General features: G+C 54.8%; 1 protein-coding gene across 1 annotated transcript in view; it reads right to left on the bottom strand.

Annotated features, from left to right (window-relative positions):
* Positions 1-2,686, bottom strand: part of CTNNA1 (catenin alpha 1) — a 120,015-nt gene extending 117,329 nt beyond the window's left edge. The window contains exon 1 of the mRNA XM_068959782.1: positions 2,518-2,686. The gene's annotated coding sequence lies outside the window, so the exon portion shown is untranslated. The remainder of the gene's footprint in view (positions 1-2,517) is intronic.
* Between the last annotated feature and the right edge of the window lie 17,718 nt (positions 2,687-20,404).

The raw sequence follows: 20,404 nt of genomic DNA, 5'->3' as shown, positions 1-20,404 counted from the left end.
TACACAAATTACTTTTCTTTTATAGCTTTCAGTTAACTTGATCTGACTAACGGAAGTCCTACGAATAAACTGCATATTAACACTTGCCATTATACACGTTTTAACACCATCTCAAAGGCTGATGCTTTACAAAGTTTGAAAATTTTATCAGAGGTAAATATTTGCTTTGGTATTTAAAGTCATCAGTTTGGGTGCAGTATTTCTAATCTTGACCTAGTGTACTCCTCCCTGTCACCGTGGGTAAACCTTTAATCTCTGATGCAGACACCTATTATTAGAGCCAGCTGACAAAAAAAAAAAACCTGACGGCATTTTGTTTATTATCAAATACATTACAGCAAAGTGTTTCTAAAACAAAAACTGAACTTTCATCTGTTTCTCTTAAGAAGAGCCAAAGATATTTCCTTTATGTTTTCAAAACTGTTTTCCACTAAAGAAAAAAACAGAAAATGACTCAACTTAAAATAATGCCCTTTCAAGCAAGAAGATTCAGTTCAGCAGGAAGAGAGAAACAAGTCTTCTAAACACTTAACGCTGCCTGAGCACACAAAGGCAAACCAAACAGCTTAGCGTGCTCCAGACAGATACGTGGCAATCTGCCTTGTACCTGAAAGACCACACATATACTGCAAAGTAAGCTTAGCCTTTCACCTACATTGAAACCCAGACTAACATCCCCACAAACTAGCCCAAGAGCTGAAAATAAACTAGCACCTTCAGCTGGGTTTGAAAGTGCTGTAAGTCTGATCTAGCCAGCATGACTAAGGATGTAGGTTAGAATCAAAGCTACAGTTAGCAGAGCCTCTCCTACCGCCCCCACTTCCCTACTCACAATGCAGTTTAAAAACAAAACAAAAAATACAACCAAAAACAAAACAAAACAAGAAGTACAACAGGACCGACAAAAGACTGCAGGGAGATCCTAGACTATTTCAATAGAAATAACCATAAACATGCCTTGAGTCATAATTGTGAATGCTGGAATGAGAACACAATAATGGACGCGCATAACTCAGACGAGGCAAGTGGATTATTGATCACTCACGCTGACATAGCGATAACATACACACTGCCTTGCGGGTAAGGCAGGCAGACCAACGTGAGAGGAACAGGGAAGTAAGCTTCGACCACATCTAATTCTTGCCTAAATATAAGAGACTAACATACTTTTTTGTCCTCCACGTATTTTCAGCCTAAAATATTTCACACCCATTGAACTAATGTGAAAGGGACTAACCAAGAATAGCAGGCCAATATGTATTAGTCAGTAGCCCACAGGCTGCAGGGATGAGAGTTGAGGATAAAACAGTGACTGAAAGCATTGATGCAGTCTCTCTATTGTTTAGATGTAAGAAGTGGCATGAAACTTCTGGTCAGCAGAGAAAGGGTACTTGTCTTATGGCATTATAGGTGGCTATCAAAAAATGTGACATGGCTAAGTTAAGGGAAACGGGGTGTTCTGGGATGAAGAGAAGTTGCACTTTACGTATTCAAACACAAACACCAGTTTGGGGGAGAACTGCATAAGCTTGTTTTAGCTGCATCACAAAAAAATCTGCAGGTAGAACAGAGAAGGAAGAGCATACCAGTGTTGTCAGCACCAAACCCCAAAAAACCAACAACCAAAAAAAAAATCAACTCATCACAAAACTGAAGCAATCAAGCAACGCTTTCGGTAACCCATGCCAAGCAGCAAGATTCAACTCTGCAAATAGTTGCCTGGGGAACCACGTAGAAGATGCCTGTACCTGACTGCTGCCATGGCAGGGACCGGACAGGTTCACCTAGCCGTGCCCAGCAGCTGTGGAAAGTTTTTTTTTGGTGCGTTTTTTTTATTAAAGCAAAATCCCTGCTCCCACCCGAACCAGTCCGGTAACTGCGGCTGACAGTCTTCCAGCCCGATCCGTACTGCTGCTGGAAGCAGAGAGCTCTTCTTTGAACAGCAAGATAACATTAATCTACTCGTGCCCAAAAAAGCCACCCGCCGCCTGGCCGCTCTCCCCACAGGAGCCTCCCGCCCCCGCCGCGCCCGGCAGCTGGCTCTGCCCCCGCCCCGGTGCCGGGCAGGGCCGCACCGCCCGGGCGCAGCCACGCGGAGCCCCGCCGCGGCCCGGCAGGCAGCCCCGGCCCACGCCCCGCCGCCGGCGGGGAGGCGGCGCGGCCCGCTCCGCTCCGCTCCGCGGCGCCCGGAAGCCAGGCGGGCAGGGCCGGGCCGGGCCGCGCTCCCTCCCCTCCGCTCCGCGCTCCGGGCCGCCGCCGCCGCCCGCGCCGGGACGGGGCCGCCACGGGGCGCCGGGCCCCGCCGCCAGCCCCCACCGCCGCCCGGGGGCCCCTCCCGGCCGCCCGTCGCGGGGGCCAGAGCCGGGCCTGGGCCCCGGCCGAGCTCGCCCAGCCCAGCCCGGCCCGGCCCGGCTCGGCGCGGCCAGGCCCGGCCGCGGCGCCGCGAAAAGTTTCCCAAGTCGGAGGAGCGGGGCGGGGGGAGGGCAGGGGAGCGGGCAGCGCCGCCGCCGAAGTTACCGGGAGGGGAGGAGGGGGGCACCCGCCGCTGGATCCCGGGCCCGGAGCCGCCGCGGCCGCTTTGTCTCGCTCGACGCCGCTCCCGTCCCGAGCCGGAGAGAGGAAATCGGCTCTTCCGGGCACCTCCCGCCTCCCCGCCCCGCACGGGTCCGGCCGGCTCTTCCCGGCGCCGCCCGCCCGCTGCCGCGCGCCGCCCCTGCCGCCCTTGGCGGCACCGCCCGCCGCCAGGTGAGGCGCTGGGCGCCGGCCCCAGCGGCCGCGCGCGCGCGCGAGGGGCCCGCCGGCCGCGCGAGGGGCCCAACGGCTGCGCCCGAGCCCCAACGGCCGTGCAAGGGGCCCAACGGCTGCGCCCGAGCCCCAACGGCCGTGCAAGGGGCCCGACGGCCGCGCCCGAACCCCAGCGGCCGCGCAAGGGGCCCAGCGGCCGTGCCCGAGGGCCCCAACGGCTGCGCCCGAGCCCCAGCGGCCGTGCCCGTGCCCGAATGGCCGCCCGCGAGGGCCCCAACGGCCGCGCCCAAGCCCCAACGGCCGCGCGCGAGGGGCCTAACGGCTGTGCAAGGGCCCCAACGGCTGCGCGCCCGGCCCCCAGTGGCCACACGCGAGGGCCCAATGGCCACGCCTGGGCCCCGACGGCCGCGCGCGAGGGCCCCGACGGCCGCGTGCGAGGGGCCCCAACAGCCGCGCGCGAGGGCCCCAACAGCCACGCGCGAGCCCCAACGGCCGCATGTGAGGGCCCCAACGGCCGCGCCCGGGGCCGAGGGGGCTGCGGGCGGCCTGTCCCCGCCTCAGGCCTCTGCCAGCCCCCCCCCGAACGGAGCCGTCCTCGTGCCCCGACCCCGCTCCTCGGGCGCTGCCGGGACCCCAAGCAGGGCGCCCCCAGCCCTCCCCCCGCTGCGCTGCCCGCCGGGCGCCGCGCGGTTTGCGGCCCTGCCGGCTCCGCTACGGGCCTGCAGCGGTATCGCTGCGGTTTCTCAGTGGCCAGGCCGTGGGGTTTAAACCGGTCTTCCGCTTTTTTGGTTTCAGTGGTTGCACAACCAGCCCGCCTCGCGCTCGCTGTGATTTCTGCACGCCGGAAGCGTGAACTTGCTCGAAACCACAGCCTTTCCTAGCAGCACAGGGCAAAAGGGCAGGTTTCCCAGCTGCTTCTTGTGTTCCTCCCCCACTGGCCCATACTTCTGGCACCTTTGGTCAACTTCCTTCTAAGGTAAAATGAACGTTTTAGGTCAAAACACTTCCAGGAATCAAAAATCTTCTAGCTGCCATCAGTGAAACTTAGAAGAACTGCGTAGTCCCCCAGGTTTACGACGGGAAATCGCAGAGACGTTCAAAATCCATGCCGTGTCCGTTGACTGGGATATTAACGAGCTATAATTAATCTTTCGACATCTGATTTGTGTAAATCAGAAATGGAGATACAGACCATGCCATACGGACCCCGCTGATGGTCCCTAACCAAAGTCTGATACAGCCTTTAGTCTTCCGGGCTATCGCAAGATACAAGGTAGCAAATCTATTGGAAACGGGTGGATACGTGATATCAGCTTCGCTGGGAAAAGGGAAAAAATGACAGCTCGGTTCCTCTTGGGTTTTATAAATTGCTGTTTTCTTATGAAAACCTAATGTTGTATCTTAACATTTCTGAGAGTTGTCGCTTTTCAAAAAATGTCTTGTTTTCATGCAAATGTCTCTAATAACAAGCATACAGAGGAAAAGCAATAGGGGAAATCCATGACATAAAAGGGCTGTCAAGCTGTGATAATGCAAGTGTGGGAGATTTCAGAAACGGATGTATGCTATTTTAAATGTCTCCTGGAATCCAAATGCCAGAGCCTCCATCAGAAAAGGAGGAGATTTTAGAAACTTAACATTAATCGAATTGAGGTCAATCTGTAGATCTGGAAGTTGTCTTTACACAGTAATTTATTTCAAAGGTTTCTTTTTTCAAAGTGTCACTGAGTCTCTTGTGTGAGGAACTGGCCGCTTTCATTCTATACCCAACGACTTGGGGGTTTTTTTTGTAGTACACTTTGAGATTACTTTTAATACAAAGGTCTCCACAGAACTTGTGCTTGTACTGGATTGCAAAACCAGTCAAATAAAGTCAATATGTTTCGTGACTCATTTGCCAACATTTCTAAGATGCCTGAATCTACTTGCTCCTTCCTTTGATATTAGTCAAAATCTAGAGAGACTGGGAAAGCCTAGCAAAGAGTATATACTGGAGCTATCTAATCTAGTTAAGGTAGACAAAGCAACCCATGCTGGCTCTCCAGGGGCCGTGCAATCAGGCTAGTGCCATCGCGGAGGAATGCAATGCTTTAGGACTATGATTTTCTTCCAGGTCTTGGCTCCGTAAAGTCAGCAAGACCATGCTTCCTATTTTTGCCCTGCCGCTACAAGCCTGTCCTGCGGGAAGACGGACTGTGGCCTGCAGCATCTTAGATTGCATTTTGTTCTCCCCACCGGTTTAATCCAAGAGGTTAGCAAGCCAGAGAAATAAGCATAGTGCCATTGTTTTACAATCCGTAAAGAAAATAGGGATCAAGAGTCCAGCCCTGTTATGAGAGAAGTTAATCGAAAGAAAGTGAAGTCTGTAATTATGATGCTGGCTGAGATATAAGTTATTAAAATAATATAGAGTATTCAGTGTCTCAGCAAACAGACTTTTTAAACAGATGCTCCTCTCTATAAGTGCAGAGAAAACATGGATTTTTTTAAAGATTTTTGTATTTCCTGCTTGTACCAAACCATTAATATTTTGGTGTCAGTTGCACCAGGGATTCAAACTACTCATTTCTGATCTGCAGCATACTCTCAATAAAATTGAGTTTACACTTCAATAGCTTGCTTTCTTTCATTACTCCGTTTAATATCATGCCTTGGCCTCCTGTGGTGGCTTCCACATTCAGCAGTTTTGCACGTCTCACATCCTTTCAGGGCAAAATGTCAGATTAAAAAAAAAAAAATCCCTTTTCAAACTACAAACTCAAAGGTAGAAGGCCTGGCGTTCTGGAGAATCGCACTTTCTGTACCGCACTGTTGAAACGCGAAGCAAAAAGTAGAAAATTAGCTGGCAGCTCCGTCAGTTCATGGATCATCAAGTTAAAAGACTCAGCAAATAAAAAACAAAATTATGTAAAAACAGAGTCGGCTAGGCTTAGATTGGACTTTGTCTCTTAATTAACAGCTCTGTCTGGAACACGGTAGCAGGCTCTGTCAAGGAGACAGAAATGCAAGGTGTTGTTTAGACAGGCACCCGGAACAGTAGCTAACACTTCCAATCCAGTGACTGTCATTAAGACAGCATCAGGCTGTGCTGGCAACCTGAAAACCAGTCCCTTTTTTGAAATGAATTAGAAGTTTTCCACCTGACCCTGAATCTCCCTTTTAACAGTGTCTGTGGTTTTGTAATCCCATTTTCCTGGTTTTAAAAAGTTTCCCTTTTTGCTGGATGAAAACCAAACGTAAACCAGGGAAAAGGACAAGCAATGAGGGGAGACTGTTACAGTGGTGCTGCGTGTATGTTGTTAAGCACACAAAACAAACAAATGCTTTCATTCTTCGCTCTGTGACGGCAACTCTGCGCCTAGTCCGTAAGGGTACAAAGTGGTTTGTGATTGCACACCTTGGGCAGCATGTCTGTGTTAGTCAGCAGTATGCGGAAGGGCAATCCCTGATATTGCCACTTAAAGATACTAGTTCAGGTGTAGTCGCTGTAGAAAAGTTGCCCTTTTGCTATTGTAACCTGGGGGAGACTTATATGCCAGCCAAGGAGGTGGTTGGTTCATATAGCACCTGGCATGACCATGTTTTTTGTTCTTCCCAGCACACACCGGGTCTAAATGCTGTACTTTTGGCAGGAATTGGATTTTCTATTTCTGGGACAACAATGCTGAAAATAAAATAGGTACGCCATGCATACGTGCATGCCTGCCTTGTTTTGGAATGCATATTTGATCTTTTTATATTTTAATAGAGGCATTTTAGTTTTGTTATTTGTGAGGCTGACTCAGGGTTGAAGCAGAAGTAAGGACTATTGAGATAGGACTGCTGTGGTGAGAGACGGTAATGGGAAAATTAAGATGGAATCCCAGAGGGCAGGAGATAAAAGGAATGAGGAAGGTAAGTGGAAAAGATGAAGAGCAGTGTCATTGGCAGGGGGCAGAAATCACTGCAGTAGAGGCTGGCTGCGTGCTGGGGAACCCATAGTAAGAGAACAAATACAAATAAGATAAAGGAATCTCAGGGTCCAAATATCAGGGAACGGAAGCTTTCTGCAGGCGGATCTCCTGCCTTGCAGCGAGCACAGCTGCGGGGCGGCCCCCCCAGTGCCTCAGGCTGCACGAGCTGCAGCGGGGGCTTACAAGTCACAGCCTTATCACCTCTCCCCTTCCCTGCTTTGGCGCCCCATCCCTGCCTGCTGGCAGAAGGGATACAGGTAGGAACATCTCAGCTGCGTGTGCTTTGCTTTGCGTGTGAGGGCTACCCTGAAGCACAGGGGTCCTCTAAGGACTGGTTTTAGCAGCTGCTGGCTCTGATAACGCCAACAATGTAGCACGGAGTGGCACAATGCAGGGTCTGGGACATCTGACGACATCTCCTGCATGCCACAGCATGATGTCCTGAGGTGCTCCCCAGCATCAGGGTCAGCATTCCCATCCGGTAGGGAAGCATCAGCATTTCTCTTAGGGGTTCAGATAGAGAAAGAACAAGTAACTTGCCCAAGATCCAGTTATGCATCAACTTTTGTGTAACCAGGAAGAGAATCCAAGTGTCCTAGGGCTACATATGCCTCAGGACAGCTTTAGCACGATGGAAACCCTGGTACATTCTGCCAGAAAAATGTTTCTGGTGGGACTGCAGCTACCTCTTCTCAGGTGTAGTTAAAACACCTTCGATTAAACAAACCACAACCAGGAAGACAGCGGATTTGCCAGTGCATCTGCACCTACGCAGGGGGCTCCTGCTGGCGCTGCTAGGCCTGGGACTGGACCTCTCTCTTCTCCTCCGGGGTCTGCAGGGCCGGCACAGCCCGTATGTCCCGCAGGGCTGCAGCCGCGGGATGCTTGTCCTCACAGTGTGACTCGCTGATCCCCTACTTACAACTACACTGTTCACCAGTGCTGCCCGTGCTGCCCTCAAAGTAAAAATGGTCTACGAGAAACATGCCACAATTCCTTCTCAAGCAAGCACTGGATCCTAACCTAAGCAGACTGGCTCTCCCTCAGCTGCTGAGCGCTCCTCGGGCCTCCGGAAAGAGAGCGCCCGGGGCGCAGAAGCCATCTATAATGCTGGTGCAACCACAAGCACGGGAGACGAGGGCCCCCAGCAGCATCCTCCCCTGCTTCCGATGGCACAGTCAGCCTGAAAAAACAGGCAGAAAACGTAATGAGCAGAAATTATCATGCTGTCCCAAAATGCTCGGCATGAACTAGGTTCACTAGCTGCTGCTTTACCGATTAGCAAACAGCATTGCTAGAGCAGTTAGCATTCACCTCAAGTTCACGCAGCCTTTCTATAAAAAACTGTCACAGCCTCAGAGAAGGGAACATTCAAAAAAAAGTCCTGAGGCAATGCATAGCAGAAGCCTAAGAGTCCTACTGCATGAGTCACTGACCTCCACACACTGCATCTATTTGCCTTTAATTAATAAGGTTTTACAGTTCCACGGCACTTTCCATCTGGAAAGATCCTAAAATGCTGTGAAGATTAAGGTCATACAGCACTATTGAAATGCGGTTCCCGGAGATGTGGGACTATGCAGGAAAGGAAAGTTTAGCCAAGGGCACCAGGAAAAGAAGTCCTTACTTTTAAACTGAGCAGTTGTTAGATCACTGAGGTATTCCATATCCATGGAGAATAGATAAGAAGATTTTAGCTTCTGAGGCATCACTCGAATAAATAAACATCACAGATTGTTTTCTTTACCCAGGGCGGGTGCGGTGCGAAACAAACACCGATTTATTTTAAGTTATTAGAGGACCCCAAGTTAACCTACAAAATTGAACCTTTACTGGATTGAGGCTTGCCTCCTTCCTGAGGAAGAAGTTAGCCCCAAATGCCAGACATGGGGCAGAAGTCGGTGGAGGAAACCGATGTCCCACTGACAGCACATAACCCTGCATTCAGGGCACCAACCTCCTCTGTCACACCCCTGAAACTCGAACGGGAGCCTTGCACAAAGCTTAAGCAGGGTAAAAGCTGGCTCCAAGCACAAGGAGAGGAGTGGCCGCCAGCTGCACACTATGTCCCTCTTGTTAAGCACTTGGCCAAAAACGCTGGGCACGCTTGGATGCAAAGAGGTTTCTAAAGAATGTCAAAATTCTCTTTTTCTCTGTGTAATTCCGGCCTATTTTTATCTGACGCTTTCTGGAAGAGATACATGGGCATTGCCACAGCTAGTCGTAAACTTTCATTGCTTCCCAAGGAGAAATTGCAGGCAAATTACAGACTAGCACACTCTCTTTATGCCTCCTGCTGCTTGGGGCACGTCAGCACTACGGAGCTCCTTCCTCACCCCTCTCCCCCCAAGGCATACCTCACCGCTGTGTCCCCTTTGTGCTTCCTGATGAATATTAATGATGTGCCTCTGTAATTAGTACATACAGCATCACGTTCCCCACGAGGCAAGCCTTTAGTTGGATGCTCGGGCTAAGTGGCTCAGTGGACTGCTGGAGACCTACAAGGGGGAGATTTCCCAGCTGCAGCAGCGCTGGAAGATATTACTAGAAGATACTAATTGCCTCTTGTCAGCGCTCCCATGAAGAAAGAAATACATACGAGCGCTTTTCACCCCAGTGTACAAGCAGGGAAACTGAGGCAGGGTAGGCTGGTGCCACTCGCAGAAGTAGACAGCAGACAGGGAGCCAGAGCTCAGATCCTCTTGGCTCCAAGTTCAAGCTCTCAGGATCAAGATACCTTGCTGGAAACATGCACCATGCTGCAGGGCCTTCTCACCGTGGCTGGAAATTTTGCAATTGTGCAGCTATTCAGGCACCAAAGCTTCATCCGAAGGATGAAATCCTGTTGTCAGAGTGAAAAGTATCGCCATCAAAGTGTGATCAAAGAGAGAGTTATCACCTTAAGTATACTCCTGAGTTTCGGTTTCAGACAAGAGAATTATCAACGAGAAACCAATCTTATAAGGTAGCTGCTATTGACAGGGAAATAAAAGGAATACAATTCTTACCAGGCAGCCCTAAGTTGCTCCAAATTGCTGCCAGCTTGAAATATCTTGCTGGTAATTTGTTTTCAAATTCTTTCTCCCTAAATTTGATTTGTTGCTGTACAGTGGAAGATCTATTCTACCTGGCGTCTCTGTTGTCCTCCGGCTCATTGTTTGTGAGCTATCGCTTCTAGGAGTTGGCAGCATTTATTATAAGAAGGGACATCATCACTTGAAAAGCAGATTTTGTCTGAGGGCGCAGTATCTGCTGCCGTTACAAATAACACCTGAGATTACTGGGAAGAAAATCATCAGGGGAAAAAAAAAAAATCACATTTCCTCCTCGTCTTTGAGCTTGTCTGCATGGGAAAGAGGCCGCGGGTCCGGTCTTCAGCCAGCGCTGTCCTCCTGCCCCGGGCTGGGGGAGGACTGGGTGACGTTTCCCCCGGGTGCACCGCAGCGTTGGGAGGAGAGCAGCGCTCCAGACAAATCCTCGGGGGTGTCAGGTGCCGCTAACACCGTCGGCAATCCTGCACGCTGCGGATCGCCCAGCCGGGGCAGGCTTGGGTCCTCCACCCCGCAGGCGCCGGGGTGAGCGTGCGGGGTGGCATCCTCGGGGCCCCGGGGCCGCTCGCGTCCCCGCCGTGCCTGCCAGCCTCTGCCTGCGCATCCAGCCCTGCCACGAGGGCAGCGGGGAGGCAGCAGCCGCGTGCGGTCGGGCGGCTATTCAAACGGTGGCTGTGCGGCTCTCGAACTGCAGCCCGTAGGTTGTCCTAGCAGGGCCTGAATAAATCCCTTCACCAGGATCCTTCTCAAGCAGGGGAAAACAGCAGGCGCTCTCGTACTGCAGCACCACAGCCGGCACGTTCATCCGCTGGTCTCTTCTCTTTCCTGTACCAGAGAAAAAAGCTTACAACGCGGACTTACAAAGTATCCTGCCGGCTGCCTGTGTCAACGCCTGCTTGATACCTGTAAGGCTCTCCCGTGCCTCTGAGGGGCGGTTCCTGAACCTCCAGAAACTTGGTCGTGACACAGGATGTTTTTCTACACGTTTGGCACAAATGCGGCAAATGGGAGCTTCAGTCTCATCTCTCTGTTTCAACCTGTCCATCTAGTTTTAAGTTGCAGAGTGAAGAGAACATGTCTCCTCTCCCCTCCTTTCCCTGTTGATCTCAACCCACTTTGTAACGTGGCTTACCCAAATTTAGAGAAATGCCAGTTCTGGGACAAGGCTATATGTGCATCGAGTTACCTTGGGTCCGTTACACCGCTTTAAAACGTTGGCAGGACGGATGGCCTCCTCCCAGCCCAGCTCACGGGTGCTGCAAGGGGCCAATGGGCCACTGGGGGTGGGAGGCAGGGTCTCACCTGGGTTGTGCGTACAGCTGTATGAGACCAAACCCGAAAGAAAGAAAGTCTACATCCCTGGCAATTGCTTTATTTTTGCATCTTTCCAAGGAAATATTGGCTTTAGGGAACCTGAGGGAATATTTGCCAGCTGGTTGGCAGTATCTGTAGGTGGCAGTGCTCCGGAGAGGGCAGGTGCAGGCAGCGATGTCAGGCGCTTCAGATGACACCAAGAGCTTGGGCTGCCCCTCGGACAGGGCTGGTGCAGCCCAGAGCACGGAGGGACGTGTCCGACGCTGGTGAGGGGTTACGCTCCACCCGCTCAGGCGCTCCGGGGGACTGATAAGTGTTGCAAACGCTCTGGAGAGCAGCAAGAAGAGGCGGCAGGAATGCAGATGGCTGTAATTTTGCCACACAGTTTACCCTGACATCATGTCAGGGGACGCTCCGCTTAAACAATTGTTGACGTCATGGAAATGATTGCATTAGGGAAGAAGAGCAGGAACAGAAACCTCCCACTATTGTGGTTTGCAGGAATCGGCAACAGGAAGAGCCGGTTAAAAAGTCCTGGAGGCTCAGAGCTGTCACTCCTCCCTGGAAACGAGCCACAGTCAAAGGCACAGAAACAACAGGGCGGAGGGATCCCGTGGGACCGGGGACACGCGCCTGCTCCTGCCTCCCGGGGGCCAGCGCCGCAGAGGCGGCTCCTCCGCCGAGGGCTGAAGCGAGGAGCCGGTCCCAGGGCGTTGCATGCAACAGGGCCGCGCAGCGGCCACGAATTTCTCCTCCTTACAGAACGGAGCCTTTTCTGGGCGACCAAACGCGGGCTCCCGCCTGGCAGGAGCAGCCCCAACCCGCCTCTTGCAACTGGGAGCCTGGGGAAAGGCGCCGGGGCGCCTGCGGCCCGCCGGGGCCGTCGCAGCCGAGCGGAAGGCCGCGGCGCAGGGATGCTCTCCGGGATGTAACAGCTTTCGGGAGGGAGCCTGGGGGAGAGCCTGCACAGAAGGATCGTCCGCCGAAGCTCGCCTTTTTCCTGCCCGCGTTAAATGTTTTGGAACAGGTGCAATTTGCCCGGGACCCAGCGCCCCGCGAATTAGCAGCGTGGGGAGCGGGCCGTGCGGCAGCGGGCCGTGGTGAGGGAGCACCAGCCGCCCCGAGGTCGAATCGCTGCCCGTCGGGTGTTATCACTGGCGCGGCGGAGGGCCGCGCACAGCCCTTCCGAGAGCAAACGCAAGGCAGCCCCCGTCCCGACGAGACTGCGGCCCGAGCTGAAGAATGACTCGGTGAGCAGCAAGAAGAGAGGAAAGGGGCAAAGGTGAGAGACCTTTTGCAGGACGGACAGACGTCGATGACTGCTGGGCAGGGGCTGGAGGGGGCTCGGGGCTGCCGGGTTTTGGTAACTCTGGGTGGCTTGGAAGACCAGCTGCTAGTTATGGCTGAGCAGGTTCTCTCTCTTGCTGCGCTCCTCGTGGGTCTTGCCTGGTGCTCGCCAGCAAGCGGGGACGCGGGGAGAAGGACGAGGAGGGGCGGGTGAGAAAACGAGCGGAGATGCTTCACTTATCTAATTTAGCAGAGGACAAGGGAGCTGACGGGGTGCCAGGGCGGCAACGCCGGCACCTGAGCCCACAAGGGACTGCCCAGGCCCTGCCGAGACAGCTGGCACCGTCGGGCTCTCCGAGACGTCACAGCGGCCGCCAGCAAGCTGGCGGCGATGAAGCCGAGCTGGGAAACGCCGCCCTCATGCCGTCTGTCCCTGCCGGGCGGGAGGAAGAAAGGGCGATCCCGCCAGCTGCCGTCTCCCTGGCTGCAAACTGGCCTGAGCGGGTGCGACCTACCGCCGGCGCCCGGCTGAGCCCGCAGGCGTGCCCAGGGGATGGCGGCACGCCGGCTCCCAGCCCCGTGCGCGGGTGCCGGGCCTCTGCGCTGCCCGCGCGTGAGTCCTCGCCCGGCCTCGCGGGACGTGCAGCCGGGGGACTCCTGCTCGCTGCCTCGCTGCCTCGCTGCCTCGCTGCGTCACCCCGCACCGGTGGGGACAGGCCCTTGGCAAGCCCCCGAGATGCCCTCCTTGTGACTTGGAGGCCGGGCTGGCGGGCAGCAACGTGGACACCGAGCGGCAGGGGAGGCAGCTCCGTAGCGCGGCCCCTTCCTCACCCTGCAGGGCCACGGCGGAGCGGGCGCAGGGTGCCGTTGCCTTGTTCTTCGTCCCCGCTCGCCGCTCGGGCCGTGCCACGGGCCGCCGTCTTGTCAGCGAGCCGCTGACTTAGGCCACGCTTCAGCGAGAAAAAAGGGGCCGCGTCCTCCCTGTCGGCGAGGACTCGGCCTGAAGCAGGGCCTTTTGCAGGGGTGGGAAGTGCCGGCACCGTCCGTTTGGCTGCTTTGCAATGCAGCACTCTGAGCAGCGGCAAAAAAAAAAAAACCCCAAGGATGATCAGAAAAGTGCCTGTAACCATGGCAATCTCCCAGCTCCCTCTGCCGCCGTGCCCTTCGCGTGCCGCGAGCGCAGCGCAGCATCCCTCCCCGGCACAAGGCCTTTGAGCGCATTTCCGACAAGGGCTCTGCCCCGTCGCCGGGCGAGCGTTCCCTGCTCCAGCTTCTCAAGGTTTCTTGTCCTTCCTCCGCAGCCTCTGCCAGGGCTCTCTGGCACCGCGGGGATTTTGGGCCACGTCCTGCAGGGAAAGCAGCAGGGTCACGGCGCTTGGCACCAGCCGAGGAACTGCTGGTTTGGCTCTCCGCCAGGATTAAGCTGTTCCTTAAGCCTTCCCCACCTAAGCACCGTCCTCCTGCGCAACTCTCCATGTGTTAGCGGGGTCTGCAGATAGAATATTAGGGATTAATGAGACTGGTGATTAAAGACAGCTCCGGTTAAATTTGGTCCCAAGAGAACGGATGTGGAGCTGCCCTGCTGCAAACGAGGCAATGAAGCTGGAGAGAGTGAAAAACACGGTGGGAAAGTGGTTCTGTTCCATTAGCCCCCCTCGTGCCTAATGATCCCCTTACCTCTGCCCTCAGGAGAGGGCTGTGCCATTTAGCTTAAGGTGTGATTGCAGGCTGATTTCAGTAAACCTGCGCAGACACTTGTCTCCACTTATGCTAGCCTTGCTGCAATCCAGCTTCAGCGGCTCTGGGCCCATTTCAGCTAATCCGAGTAAGGCACTCTCGAACCAGCACAAGTGCTCCTGCAAGGGTTTGCAACGCAATCAGGAGGGGAAAAAGAGGCAAAACAAAAATACTTCTTATCAAATCAGTGCTGCTCTCCTATGCAAATACTCTTTATGTTTAAAAAACACATTTGTGCCACGCATACTCATCTCCAGCGATGTGACTCCTCTAAACCGCCGTAGCTGTATCGGCGTCACCAGTTGCCACCAGCCGTGCATACAGCCCTGGGGGGATAGCGCAATGGATACTTTGCAGTGCAGAGCAGCGGTGCACATTTTTAGGGCAGGCAGAGCGCCACAGTACCTCATTACATTTGCAGAAGCCATTTGAAACTCCATATGACTCTAAACGTAGAGAAATTGGGAACAGCACTAGTAAACCCATTCCAAACCCACAGACCTCTAAGAACTCAACCAAGGAGGTCTGTACCGTTATTCCCTTCCTACAGATGGGGGAACCAGAGAAACGCTTTACTTTACGTTACCCAGGATAGCCAGGAACGCAGCAAGGTCTTAGACTGGAGGAATCTCATCCCTTGGACCATAAAACAGTCCTTGGATGTCAATGTCAAAGGCTATAAAATCCTTGGCTCCTGCTGCCCAGGGGACGTCTTGGCGTTGGCAAGTCTGCAATGCCGTCAGGGCTGACTAGCCCCATGCCCTCTGCTAGCAGCTTGAGCTTCCTTCCAAGATAGCAGGATAAAAGTTTCCCATGAGCATCGCTAAGAACGTTTAGAGCAGATAACGCCAAACCGTCCATCTGCTTGCAAATCTCCACCAACTAATAGTCCAGAGAGTTGTACAGGTTTGAGCTCCCTCAGCTCAGGGGTAGCAGTGGAGTTCCTAGTAGTAGTCCCTCGGGCTGCGTACAAAAGACTGATTCTCAATGACACGTTCCCGGGGTTACAGCAAGCACATAGTGAAGGGTTAGTTCCCCATGTCAGCCTGTATGAAACACTCCCAAAGGAGCTGCAAGGAGGCTGGGCAGCCACCAAACCGGAGGGGAGCAGAGCCCGAGCTCCCTGGAAGAGCAGGGACCTGTGCCAGGGACGCAGCTGGCAGCACCGCAGGTCAACGGAGCTACACCGGCCTGCTGCTCTCCGACCTGCCGCACCAGCAGGGCTGAGACAGCACCGAGAGCTAGTGCAGAGCAGCCAGCACCTAAGAAATTCATTAATTTGTCACCCTCTGCCTGGTGCCATGGCCCTCTCCGCCCCGTGGCTCCTGCCGCCAACTGTAACGCAGGTTTAACAGACCCGTGAAGGGCTCAGCTATTCATCTGCTCAGGAGCAGAGCCAGGCAACTTGCAAAGCTCTGCTCATAATGTTACTTGAGGTTGCCTCAGAGGTCATGCCCCGGCGTTGCAGTTTGATGGAGTAAGCCAGTCCTCGGTACTTTTGACACATATAAAAAGGATATGCAATCAGATGTGCACTTAAGCAAGTATATTACCAGGTTAAATTACTTCGGTTTTACTAAGCTAATTAAAAATGGAACAAAGGAATGATCAGATTAAGGTCACAATTAATAATTCTATAGGTTCAAATTATCCAGGCACCAAATAAAAACCACCTGTAATCAGAGGAAGCCAGGTCTGATAACCTGAGGGAATTAGTGTCCTGTCAAGAGGCTTTATGGAGGCACTAGCTACTTTTTGAGCAATGAGCTCAGCGCACTGCTACGGTTCGTTGACCTTGCTAGCGAGGACACCACATTTCTAAGACTTCAGTGTCTGCAGGTCCCGGAGTTGTTCCCTTGAAGGGGTTCACTGGGCTCTGCAACCCTGTTTTCCCTCTTCCTCTTCAGCCCCCACTGCAATCCCAATTGCGGGGGGCTGCACTTCTTGCTCACGATAAGCCCAGCGCCTTCTGCAGGCTTCACACGTGAGGGGCAGCTAAATCATATACAGTAGCAGCTTCTGCACGGCAGTACTTGTCAATCCAAATACATCTCCGAGAGTCTGGGGATAGGATGGTGTTTTCCTTCCCGGATGCAAATGAAACCGTTGTTCCTTTCCTCGCTTCAGCCTCCTCCTCCTCCTCTCGCCCAGCTCGCTCGAGGTAAAAGAACTGGAGACGTCCCTCCAGCAAAGTCGTGTGGAAAATGAGGACTTGATAACTTCTGCTTTCTTCCTGGTGACCTGAACTCCACAGATTTCTGGCATACGTTATCTGGGACTGAGGCATGGAGTTGGGGCTGGTAACACACCCGGGGTCTCCAGCAGGTCTTGGGCTGCTTGGAGTGCCTTCACCAGTGACTCGAGTTGTCACCTTTTCCTTCTTAGATGGGGCAACCGGGTAAAGGACAAATCTGTGCATTTGGCTGCTTCTTACAGCAGCAGAATGAATGATAAATTTGCCTTCCTTTCACACGGCCTCGGCAAACTCAAATTGTAACCTATAGCTGGATTATCCGCCAAGATGGGAAACGCAGGATGTGCAAGAGGGCTTTGATCCCCACCTCCTCAGTAATGAGCGTACCACCAGCAGAGATCATGTCCCTATTTTCTTTCCATTCAGCGGTTCCTTTTTTTTTTTTTAGCCATTTCAACATTTTGAACATTTCTTCAAATATCCCAGGTTTGGTTTTCTTAGATCAACAAAGAGTGGGGAGTTTAATATGAGCTTATAAAGTGTTCCAATAGCTTTTAACCTAAAATATAAAAGGAGATTGCTTCTTTATGAGACTGAAGTTAATTAGCAGTTTCCCAGGCCAACTCACACTCGCAGCGTACAGGGCCAGGCAGGGACGCTGCTCCAACAGCTCGGTGTGGCCTGGCCACACCACGCCTGGCCAGGGACACCGGTGCTGAAGGCAGGGAAGGTCAGGATCCACGTGGCAGGGCTCGGCCCCCCCAGGATGGCAGCAGGCAAAGATATTGTAGCTCTGCTTCAATCACTTTAAAGCAACATCAAAGGAGTCAGTGAGTAGCAGAGCCTGGCGGATTTGTGTCCCAGCAGCTCCATCCTCTTACGGCTGCCTGGCAGCAGGTGAAACTCGCCCTCGGCTGCCTTCGCTGAGGCTGGGCGAGATGCAGGTCCCCTGTGCGTGCCGTCGCCGCCAAGGCACAGGTGACAGCGCTGCCAAGAGCTGGAACCAGCAGCAAGAAAAACCACCTTCCCTTGACGGTGCAAGGACAGGATGTTAATTTTCACAGCACTCTAATCACTTGCCTGGTTGTACCATAACAAGCACCAACAGATGTAGCTGCTTGGTGGAGCCCAGGCATCATTCACCACCTGCCCACTCCCCACCAGCCGCGAGAAACCTCCTTGGGAAAAATGCCTGCGTCTGCCCAAACCACACCAGCCGCTCGCTTTGCTACCGGAGAAAAGCACTGTTTGGCTGCAGGACGGAGCCGCCTTTGGCTTGGCAGAGGAAAGGCTGGAGCATGGCTCCCCGATAGCCCAAGAGCTTCCCCGCACATCTTGCCGAGCTTCTGCTGTGTCTCACACCGCTTTTTCATATAAAGCCTTGCCATTTCTCAGGTGTTGCCTTAATGCAGAAGAAGAAGGAGAAAAGTGATTGCCACCTAACTCTCAAGAGACTTCATTGGCACAGCCTTCAAGGACACCGCTATGGCAGGTGGCTAAGCCCAACAGAGGCCTCGAGGGGAGCCCGGCCTCTCCGGGCTGCGAGAGATGGACTTGGCCAAGGAAAAAAAGCCCCTTACCCCAGCCCTCCCCGTCCTGCTAAAGAGACCTGATTCACAGTCACATCGGGGACCTTGAGCGAAGGAAGGGCTTTTTCCATGTAGTCCATCATTAAATTGTGGAACGCATGGCCACAAGATTTCTGGAAGTCAAAAAGCATCAGTGGGCTCAGAAGAGATTGGAAAAATTTGGGGAGAGAAAAGGATCGTTAACGCCCACAGAGACCTGGGTTCTCCTTGCAACCCCAGCTCCAGAAATCTCCAGAGCATCAGTTATGTGAAATTGGGGTGACACACATGGAAGGAGACCCTCACTTGCTCCCTGTGCATCCCCTCCAGGATGCTGCTGAGGACCAGATACCATGCTGGGAGACCATCTGAATTACATCTGAATTTTGGGTAAAGGAACGTACAAAACCTCCATGTGCTTGCTGACTGCCTCCTCAAGGCTGGGCGGCTCTTGGAGACCAGAGAAAGACGTGGCTGTCCGCACAGGCAGCCAGGTGTCCCTGGCCCCGGGAACACGTCCTATTTCTCTTGGTAGACCAAAAAACAGGAAGATGTGGCCACGGATGCGTGTGCAGAGGAGCCCTCTGCCCAACACGGCGGGCGTTTTCCTTGAAAAGAGACCTTTTCCCTTTTCACCGAGCGTCTCGGCTGGCTGCGCCCCGCGTGCCCCGCGCAGCCCCCTGCTTCCCGCGGGGACACGCCGGCAGGCTGGCGCGACCGGCGGGCACGCGCCGCGCGCTCGACCTCGGGCCGTTTGCCTGGAAACGGGCAGGACGTGATTTGGTTTTTCTCCTGGCTGGGCTTTTTCTGCTAGGTTTGCTTCCAGCTCGGCAGCCTGGAGGGAGGACAACGCTGACGGGCTCAAAACGGCGTTGCAGCGTCCTCGGGCTTCCTGATTAGAGCAGACGCAAACGGCTTTGACACAGATTTTGAGGTTTCCGCCGGGCGGCCTAAGCAGCAAAACAAACAGGCTTCGAAAGGACAAATACTGGCTCAGCTGCAGCTAGCAGAGGTCGCGCTTGCGGGCTCGCTCGCCCGCTTACCCCGCACTGCCGGCTCCCGCGGCTGGCGCGCCCCCGCGGCCGGGCGAAGGGCACGGGCGGCCGACGCCGGCCCCATCCGCCGCCCGCCGGCGCCGCGCCCGACGGCGGGCGGGCCGGAGCGGCACGGGGAAGGCGGTGGCCCTGCGAATACCTCCCTCGACCCCGCGGGGCTTTGGGGGCTGCCGGCAGCGCGGCAGAGCCCGGCGGGCGCCGCACGAGCGCCCTGGCTCGTTTGAGGCCATAAATCACCACGCTCCTCTCCCTGGTCGGCGGTCCGGGCTGGGCCGGCTCCCGGGCCTCGCGCTCAGCCGCCGGTGGGTAAACACACGCCGGGAGTTTTTCACCCCAGCTGCCAGCTGGGGACAAGTCATTAACTCCGCTGTCACATCCGGAGGGGCGAGAGGCAGCTGCTTTTGGTCTCTTAAAGCGCGATTTGGCCAACCTCGCCTGTGCGCGAGCAGCGCCGGGGGAGCGCTTCCACCTGTTGCTAGGCAGCGGCTTGAAGAGATAGATCAATTGAGCCGCGGCTCGCTGTGGCGCTGGAGGACCAGCAGCCCTGGCTTGCAAGGCCGAAGGCGGCGGCGAGGAGGGCAGCGGGCCGGCGGCCTGCCTCGCCTCGCCTCCAGCTCGGCTGCCTCCGGAGCCGCCGCGCGGCAGCCCCGGCCCCCCGCCGCTCCGCCGCTGGCCTACGGGAGGGCTCTGGCCGGCCCTCGGCTGCCGAGCCCCGCGGGCCGCCGTCTCCGCTGCCGCGCAGGGCCTGGGCCGCAGCGCTCCGTAGAAGTCCGGAAATGACAACCTCCCTGCCAAAACGCAATTTATTTGTGCAGATAAAGAGAGGAAGCGGCGCGATTGGCAACAACAAAGCTCTTCTGGGTGCACGACAATAGGGGGGGGGAAAAAAAAGAAAGCTTTTCCCGGCTTCAGTACCCGAGGAAAAGAATAAGCTTAACTGTTTGTGCAGACGAAGCGTACAGGAGGTTTGCTGGCAGCAGGCGGGGGTTTTGCCCTTGGGTATCCAAGGAAAGCTGCCCGTTGGGCAAGGGGAAGCCGGGGCCGCGCTGCAGGCTCGTCCCAAGGCCGTGAGGAACGGCCCCGGGCACTCGCAGCGGCGCTCTGCCCGGGGGGCCCCGGCAGCCTCCTTGGCGGGACTTCCGAAATCCTGTGTTTAACTGGCACAAGGAGGAAAAAAAAAAAAAACCTTAAAAACTGGCCTTCCAGCAACAGGAAAGTCTGGACGAGGCATCAGAGACGGTGCGACTGGCGAGGAAGCGCAGGCGTCCCCCAGATGCGCTGGGCCCCGCTGCCCGGCTCGGGGTCGGGTAACTGGTACCTAAGGGGAAATCTAACCTGAACACCACAAATAACTCCCGGCTACGCGATCTGCGAAGCCACTGCTCTTTGCCAAGCTTGGGACGCTGCGGTAACCCAGGGAGGGCTATTCGGAGGCAGAAGCTGCCCTGCGCCCCGGTGACAATCCCCTATTTTGCGGGGCCGGCCTGGCCTCGGGCGCCCC

This window comes from Struthio camelus, chromosome 13 (genome assembly GCF_040807025.1).
Source record: "Struthio camelus isolate bStrCam1 chromosome 13, bStrCam1.hap1, whole genome shotgun sequence".
In the NCBI taxonomy this organism is placed as follows: domain Eukaryota; kingdom Metazoa; phylum Chordata; class Aves; order Struthioniformes; family Struthionidae; genus Struthio; species Struthio camelus.
The sequence above is the reverse complement of the archived record's forward strand: the minus strand, read 5'-3'. Positions and strand labels throughout refer to the sequence as shown.